We start from the raw sequence: 7,884 nt of genomic DNA on the forward strand, positions 1-7,884 counted from the left end.
GCAGATTTCTGAGTTGGAGGCCAGTCTGGTCTACAGAGTGAGTTCCAAGACAGCCAAGGCTACACAAAGAAACCCTGTCTCAAAAAAAAAAAACAAAAAAGAAAAAAAAAAAAAAACCTCAGTCATTCAAAGAAGATGACAAGTTCTTGGTCTGTACCATAACCCCAGTTTCTGACTTTTTTTTCCTGGCTGATCCCAAACTCACTGGATGACTGAGGTTGACTAAATTTCTCATTCTACTGCCCAACAAATGTTGTGATTAGAGGCCAACATCCCTTGAGTGAGCTTTTACTGTACCCTTTAGTATTTCATGGTGGCATTTTGCTCTAAATGCATATTTAATTGGTTTCTTTTTATAAACCTTGTTTCCTCAGAGAACGTATTATCCTGCTTCCATGTATTGAAACCATACCTCTGTCTCTTGCTCTGTCTGTCTGTCTGTGTCTAAATCTGTCTTTCTGTCTCTGCTGGTCTCTATCTCCTTCTCTGTCTCTAGATCTGTTTCTCTTTTTGTGTCTCTGTCTTTCTCTGTGTCTTTCTCTCTGTGTCTCTGTCTCTCTCTATCTCTCATTGTGTGTGTGTGTGTGTGTGTGTGTGTGTGTGTTGTGGGAGTCTCTGTGTCTCTCTATACTTAATATTTTTAGGAAGAGTTTCTCTGAGTAGCTCTGGCTGTGCTCCAATATCCTCTATAGACCAAGCTTGACTCAAACTCAGAAGCAGAACTTCTTCTGCCTCCCTAGTGCTGCAAATAAAGGCCTATTCCACCACTGCCCAGGCTTTATCAACCTTCTTTGGCCTCTGCAAAGACACTGGTCCAGCAACTGCTCTTGGTATAAGCCAAAGACAAGAAAGCGTCATACTAAGCTAGACTTGACCAATGCATTTTCTAGTGAAAAGTTTCTTATCAATACTTTTGTTTCAGGTAGGGCCTGGTGTACCTTAAACTGTCCTTGAAATTGCTGTACAGTTAACAATGACCATGAGACCTCATTGCTTAGGAGCAGCAGTGGATCTTGATGAAGATGTGAGCCCATTTCCAAACACACATGTAAGACCTCCACTCTATAGTTTCACTCCAAGAGATACTATACACTTTGAGTCTCCAACTACAAGACAGTTGCATACATGCACTGCAGGCATTCACATGTAAAAATATTTAGGGAGAAAGACTGGAAAAAACATTATTTTTATTTTTCAACACGTTTTTTTTCTTTCATTTAAAGAACATATAATTCAACAATATGGAGAGAATAGTTTCCTTTGTTTTTTTTTTAAACAATCCCATTATATAAACTAGTGACATGAAACTACTACAGATAGGACTGCTTAATTTCCCCAAATATACTAACACACCTCTCAAATATACTAACACACCTCTTCCTTTCTATAAAGGCCTGAATGAATCAAGGGGAGAGAGGTGTTTTATGGAATGGTGTGGTGGTATCTACAATTGTACCGATCCTCCAACTCCTCAAAGTCTTCAAGAATCCACTGCCAGAGCTCCTCAGCAGATGGACCTGAATCTTGAGCATCCTCTGTACCTTGAGTGGATGCTACCATGGCTACTGAAGCTCCAGATCCTGCTATGCCAGTCTGGACTTCAACTGCTACTGATTGACTAGAGTCACCAGCTCTAACAGGGGCATGGTCATCAAGCAGGTATTCTTGCTGACTACACCTGGCACCATCACAGGCTTGATCACGATGGCTGAAGTTGAGCTCGACCATCCCTGGCTGCAGTTGAGGTTGGAAATGGAATCCTCACCAAATGTGCCTGAACCCATGGAGTCTCCATTGGCAGAAGCAATTACAGGTAAGGAACCAGGAAGATGGGTTGGCTCAGAAACAGCTTCAGAGCTTCCATTTCTTTCTGGAGGTGCTGCTGGGATATTCTTGAGATTCTTCCACTTGGACTTAGCCCGGGTGTTCTTGAACCAGATCTGAAAAACAAAGGAGACATCAAAGGAATACCTGTGTGCCCCCAACTTGTCACTAGGTGAAGCTTCTGGATTGAAAGGAATTTCTGCAGCAAAACTGCATGAGTCCACAACAGAGAAGTCTGAAGGTCTAGATCCCTAAGGGATTGTAGTAAGATAGAATGAATATGACCTGACACCAAAAGCCTAGAGAAGATTCAGTTAGTGTGTCCTGTATTGTACTATGAGCTCTGAGGTCTAGGTCTCTGAGACCCTGCAGGATAATAATATTCATCCATATTCCTACCTGGGTTGAAGCAGAATGTGAGGTCCAGCTCTTGATGCATGTATATTCAACTTCCACAACTGTCCCTAACATTAAAGAGCACAGAGCTCAGGAGTCTGATAGGGGGAGGGGGGATTGGATATTTTGGCTGTCAGAGACAGCGAAGAGAGGCATACCTGGATCTCATGTGCTGTCAAACCAATCAACAATGCCAGTTCCCCCCCCCCCCTGCTCCTCCCGTTTTGGGTATGTGCACTTAGCCAAATATGTTTACAGCAGGTTCTTTTGTTCCCTGGTGTATACAGTGAGTATTTTCTGATGGTTCCTTGGAGCCCAGAGTCTCTTTTGTAGGTAACCATAATTAAGTGACAGTACCATAGGTCCTACAGGAACCTGGAAATTAGATCTCACTGAGGATCTTGAAGGTATCTGATGATGTGGATGCACTAAGAGGCTTCTCAGAATTGGTAAACCTGGACCCATTACAGGACCTCGTTGCATTTGGATACTTGATCTTCTTGATGGACCTTGGGACTCTTGCTGATGGAGGTCTCTTTCAAGGGCACTTAGAGGCAGAGACAGGTGGATTTCTGAGTTCAAGGCCAATCTGGCCTACAGAGTGAATTCCAGGACAGCCAGTGGCACTGAGAAAAATACTGTCTCAAAACAACAAACAAAAAAATTAAAAACCCCATACTTCAGCTATGCATCTTTTGTCATTGATCTCTAGAAGACTTTTAAAGGAACTAATATTGGATTTTTCCTGTCAAAATCTATTTCAGTATCTACTAGAACAATCATGTGATTTGTTTTTCTTTCAGTTTGTTGATGTGGTGGTTTGCCTTGGTGGATTTTGATATTTAGAAGCAGCTCCCTGTATCTGGTGGATGAAGACTACTTGATCATAGTGTATGATTTCTTTGATGTGTTCTTTGATTGGGGGACTTAGTATATTGCATTGTATTTTTGTATCAATGTTCATAAGGGAAATTGATCTGAAACTTTCTTCATTAAATTGTTCTGTGGTGTAGGTATCAGGGTGACTGTCAACTCATAGAGAATTGGAAAACCTGGGCCCATTACAGGACCTGGTTGCATTTGGATAATTGATCTTCTTGATGGACCTTGGGAATCTTGTCGAAAGAAGTCTCTTTCAGGGACTGAATGACTTGATTGCATTGGACAAATTGGAGTCTCTAGGGGACTCACTTGGAAAGGCAGATTCCTTGCAAGCTCTTGAGGCATTTGGGAACTGGTTTGTGTGGGTGCATTTGAAGACATTTGGAATCTTAAATGCAAGGACAGACCTTGGGACTTAGATGGGTTCTGATCTTATTGGAGTATGTTCTTAGAGGAGAACATGGAAAAAGGTAAAAATATCAGAAAAGTTCCAGAGACCACCCATCATGCCTACCCATCACAAGCTTTGGACTTATTATAGAGCAGGGATTATTCAGGGGCCACACTCTTTCTGACCACCTGCCAGTGCCTCCCATGCTTCTTAAGTATTCTCAACATTGCAATAAGCTTGCAAATAGCTCATGTGGTAATATGAGTCTGTCAGCCTAGGGAGGCTAGCAATTGAATGTCCTCCCCCAAAGTTTAAAAGTCCTAGAACCCTGGAGGGATTGAAGTGGGAGTAGGTGGGTGAGTGGGTGAGGGGAGCATAAGGTGGGGAGCACTTTTTCAGAGTCAAAGGTGAGGAGGGGTGAAGAACTCCATGATGGAGGACCTGGATGTGGGCTGAAATCAAGCAATTAGAAAGAGGAAGGGCTGGAGAGATGACTGAGTATTTAAGAGCTCTTCCAAAGGTCCTGAGTTCAATCCAAGGAACCACATGGTGGCTCATGACCATCTGTAAAGGAATCTGATTCCCTCTTCTGGTGTCCGAAGACAGCTACAGTGTACTCACATACATAAAATAAATAAATCTTTTCTAAAAAAAGAAAAGGAAGAAAGAGGAAAAATTTAAAAAAAAAAATCAACAAAACCAAGAGCTCAACCAGGTTGGCAAACCCTTAGCCAACCTAACTAAAAGACTCTCAGAGACACAGTATTTCTTTCAGTCTACTTTGTAATTTTTCTTTTTTTTTCTTTTCAGAAAATATTGAGATTGATCTCACACAATCATAGATAAATTCTCACCTAGATAAAGCCTTACAAGAACCTATTTAGTTAAATTTGCTTTCAATTTTGCGGTAAATTTAATCCTCAGTAGATGTGAAGAAAGCTTCACAGGATCCTTGGGATTCTCAGGAACTGAACCACCATCCAAAGAGCATGCATAAATTGGACCTAGCCTTCCTTGAACTTATGTAGCAGATGTTCAGGCTGATCTTCACAGGTTCTGGAGCAACTGGAGCAGGAGCTATCTCAAAAACTGTTGCCTGTATATGGGATATCTACTTCTAGCTGCACTGCCTTGTATTGTGTCAGTGGAAGAACAAATGCTTAGTCTTACAGAGACTTGAAGTGCCTGATTGGGTGAGACTTCTCACCCACTCTGAAAAGAAGGGGCTGGGGGATGGGAGATGGCTGTGGGGATTGTGCATGTGGGGTAAGGGGGTGCAAATAAATAATTTAACATTTTAAAGAGTCACAGTCGGACAGTGGTGGTACACACCTTTAATCCCAGCACTTGGGAGACAGAGGGAGGAGGTTTTCTGAGTTCAAGACCAGCCTGTACTACACTGTGAGGTCCATGACAGCCAGGGCCACACCGAGAAACCTTCTCTCAGAAAAACAACAACAAAAAAAAATCACAGATCCTCTTCCATTCTTCTTGACTCTCTGACCCCAACCAAAAATTGAAGAGCCATAGAAGAGAAAACATCAAGTGACCTCATCCCACTCTAAATTACACTAGAGCACTCATGGTCAAATTAGACAAATCATGAGGCTCTTACATCTACCAAAGACTGACCCTGGTATTGAAACTCTAATCCAAGGACTTGGCCTCAAGTGAATCTTCACCTTGGCCTTCCGAGAGGCTCCTCTCTCATCCCCTCAGGTCCAGCAGACATTCCCACCCTGCGGCCACATTCAGTCTGCAGCCATACCTTTGGAAATGTGGTCAGGTACAAGACCATAAGCAATAGAAGCCAGTATATGTGGGCATTATCAGAACCCAGTTCTTCCACCACAACAAACCCTGAAATACCTTCAAAATCAGGAAGGTGACCTAAAATCCTATTTCATATTGATAATAAAGTGCTTTAAGGAGGATATAAATGACTCACTGAAAGAAATACAGGAAAACACAGGTCAACAGGTAGAAGCACTTAAAGAGGAAACAAATAAATCGCTTTTTTTTTTTTTTGAAACGGTGTCTTACATTGAAAGCCCAGGCTGGCCTTGAACCCTCAGATATTCTATTGCAGTCTCCTGAGTGCTAGGATTGCAAGGACATGCCATCATGCCTGGCTTTAAGCATTGTATCTCCTGTTTTCTATGAGTGCCTTTTTCTTTTTTATATATATATTTTTTTATTTTCTATATTCTTTGTTTACATTCCAAAAGATTTCCCCTTTCCCAGATTCCTCCTCCCCATATGTCCCATAAACCTTCTCTCCACACATTCTACCTGCTTGTCACTGTACCAATACAAGATGATTTTTAGCATTGTTGCACTGTAGTACTGATTGAGGTCAGGGATAGTGCTTCCCCCAGTTCTTTTATTGTCAATAATAGTTTTGCTATTCTGGGTTTTATGCTATTCCAGATGAATTTGAGAATTGCTCTTTCAAACTTTATGAATAATTCAGTTGGAATTTTGATGGGCATTGCATTGAATCTGTAGATTGCTCTTGCATTGTGTCCATTTTTACTATAGCAATCTTGCCTATCCAGGAGCATGGGAGATCTTTCCATCTTCTGAGGTCTTCTTTGATTTCTTTCTTCCGAAACATGAAGTTCTTGTCATACAGATCTTTCACATGTTTGATTAGAGTCACAACAAGGTATGAAATATTATTTGTGACTACTGTGAAAGGTGTCATTTCACTAATTTCTTTCTCAGCCTGTTTATCCTTGGAGCATAAGATTTGTTTGAGTTAATTTTATATCCAGCCACTTTGCTGAAGTTGTTTATCAGCTGTAGGAGATCTCTGGTGGAGTTTTGGGGGTCACTTAATTATACTATCATATCATCTGCAAATAGTGGTAGTTTGATTTCTTCCTGTCCAATTTGTATCCCTCTTACCGAATTGTGTTTTCTAATTGCTTTACTTAGAACTTCAAGTAATATACTGAATAAATATGGAGAGAGGGGGCAGGCTTGTCTAGTACTTGATATTAGTGCGATTGCTTCAATTTTCTCACCATTTAGTTTGATTTTGGCTACTGGTTTGCTTTTACTGTTTAGGTATGGGCCTGAAATTTCTGATTTTTATAACTGTGTGTTTTGAGCTTTACTAAAGTTTCTTTTATGAATGTGGGTGCCCTTGCAATTAGAGCATAGATGCTCAGAATGAGAGTTCTTCTTGGTAGATTATTCCTTTGATGTATATGAAGTGTCCTGTGTCTTTTTAAATAACTTTTGGATGAAAGTCAATTTTATCTGATATTAGAATTGCTGCCATGCCTTTTGTCCTGGAAACATTTGCTTGGAAATTTGTTTTCCAGCCTTTTTCTCTGAGGTAGTGTTTGTTTTTGATACCGATATGCGTTTCATGTATGCAGCAAAGTGCTGTGTCCTGTTTGCATAGCCAGACTTTTAGTCTATGTCTTTTTATTGGTAAATTGAGTCCATTGAGGTTAAGAGATATTAAGGTATAGTGATTGTTGCTCCCTGTTATTTTTGATGTAATTTTTATGTTTGAGTGGTTATCTTCTTTTGGATTTATTAAAAGAAGATTACTATCTTGCTTTTTCTTTTTTTTTTAATCTTTTTTTATTGAGTATCTTCTTCACTTACATTGCCAATGGTAAAACCTTTCCCAATTTCCCCCCTCCCAAAAGTCCCCCTCCCCAATAATTCCCCACCCCTCCTCCCAGCTCCTGCCTCCTTGTATATGCCCCTTTACCCAACACACTCCCACCTACCCCCCCAACTCCCTCCCCTGTACATTTTCCTTTGTTGAGCCTCTATTGGGTCTTTACCTGACCAAAGACCACTCCTCCCACTGATGCCCAACAAGGCATTGCTCTGCCACATTTTTGGCTGGAACTATGTACACACCTTCGTGGATGGTCAGTCCCTGGGAGTCTTGGGGTGCCTGGGTGTCCGAAGTCATTGTTCTTCCCATGGGGCTATATACTCTTTCAGCTCCTCCGGGCAACCCTCCAGATCCTCTGATGGGGACACCAAGATTATTCCAATAGTTGGGTGCTAGTTTCTGCCTCTGTATTTGTAAGGCTTAGGTGGGGCCCTATGGAGAGAGCCATGGCATGCTTCTTTTGGTACAAACTTCTCTTCATAGTGTCAGTGTTTGGTGACTGTCTATAGGATGAATCCCCTCCTGGGCACTTGCTGGGTGGCCTTTACTTCAGACTCTGCTCCACATATTGCCTGCCGTGTTGCTCCTGTGACGATTTTGTTCCCTTTCTCAGAGGAACCATAGCACCCTCACTTAAGTCCTCCTTCTTCTTGAGCTTCCTGTGCTGGGTGAATTATAAATTGTTTATTTTGAGCTTTTGGACTAGCATCTGCTTATTTGTGAATGAATACCATGTACGTTCTTT

The 7,884-nt window shown here is 41.4% G+C and overlaps 1 pseudogene; it reads right to left on the bottom strand.

Annotated features, from left to right (window-relative positions):
- Positions 1–1,422: 1,422 nt before the first annotated feature.
- Positions 1,423–2,580, bottom strand: LOC127668668 (homeobox protein OTX1 B-like; annotated as a pseudogene).
- Between the last annotated feature and the right edge of the window lie 5,304 nt (positions 2,581–7,884).

This window comes from Apodemus sylvaticus, chromosome 1 (assembly GCF_947179515.1).
Source record: "Apodemus sylvaticus chromosome 1, mApoSyl1.1, whole genome shotgun sequence".
Classification (NCBI taxonomy): domain Eukaryota; kingdom Metazoa; phylum Chordata; class Mammalia; order Rodentia; family Muridae; genus Apodemus; species Apodemus sylvaticus.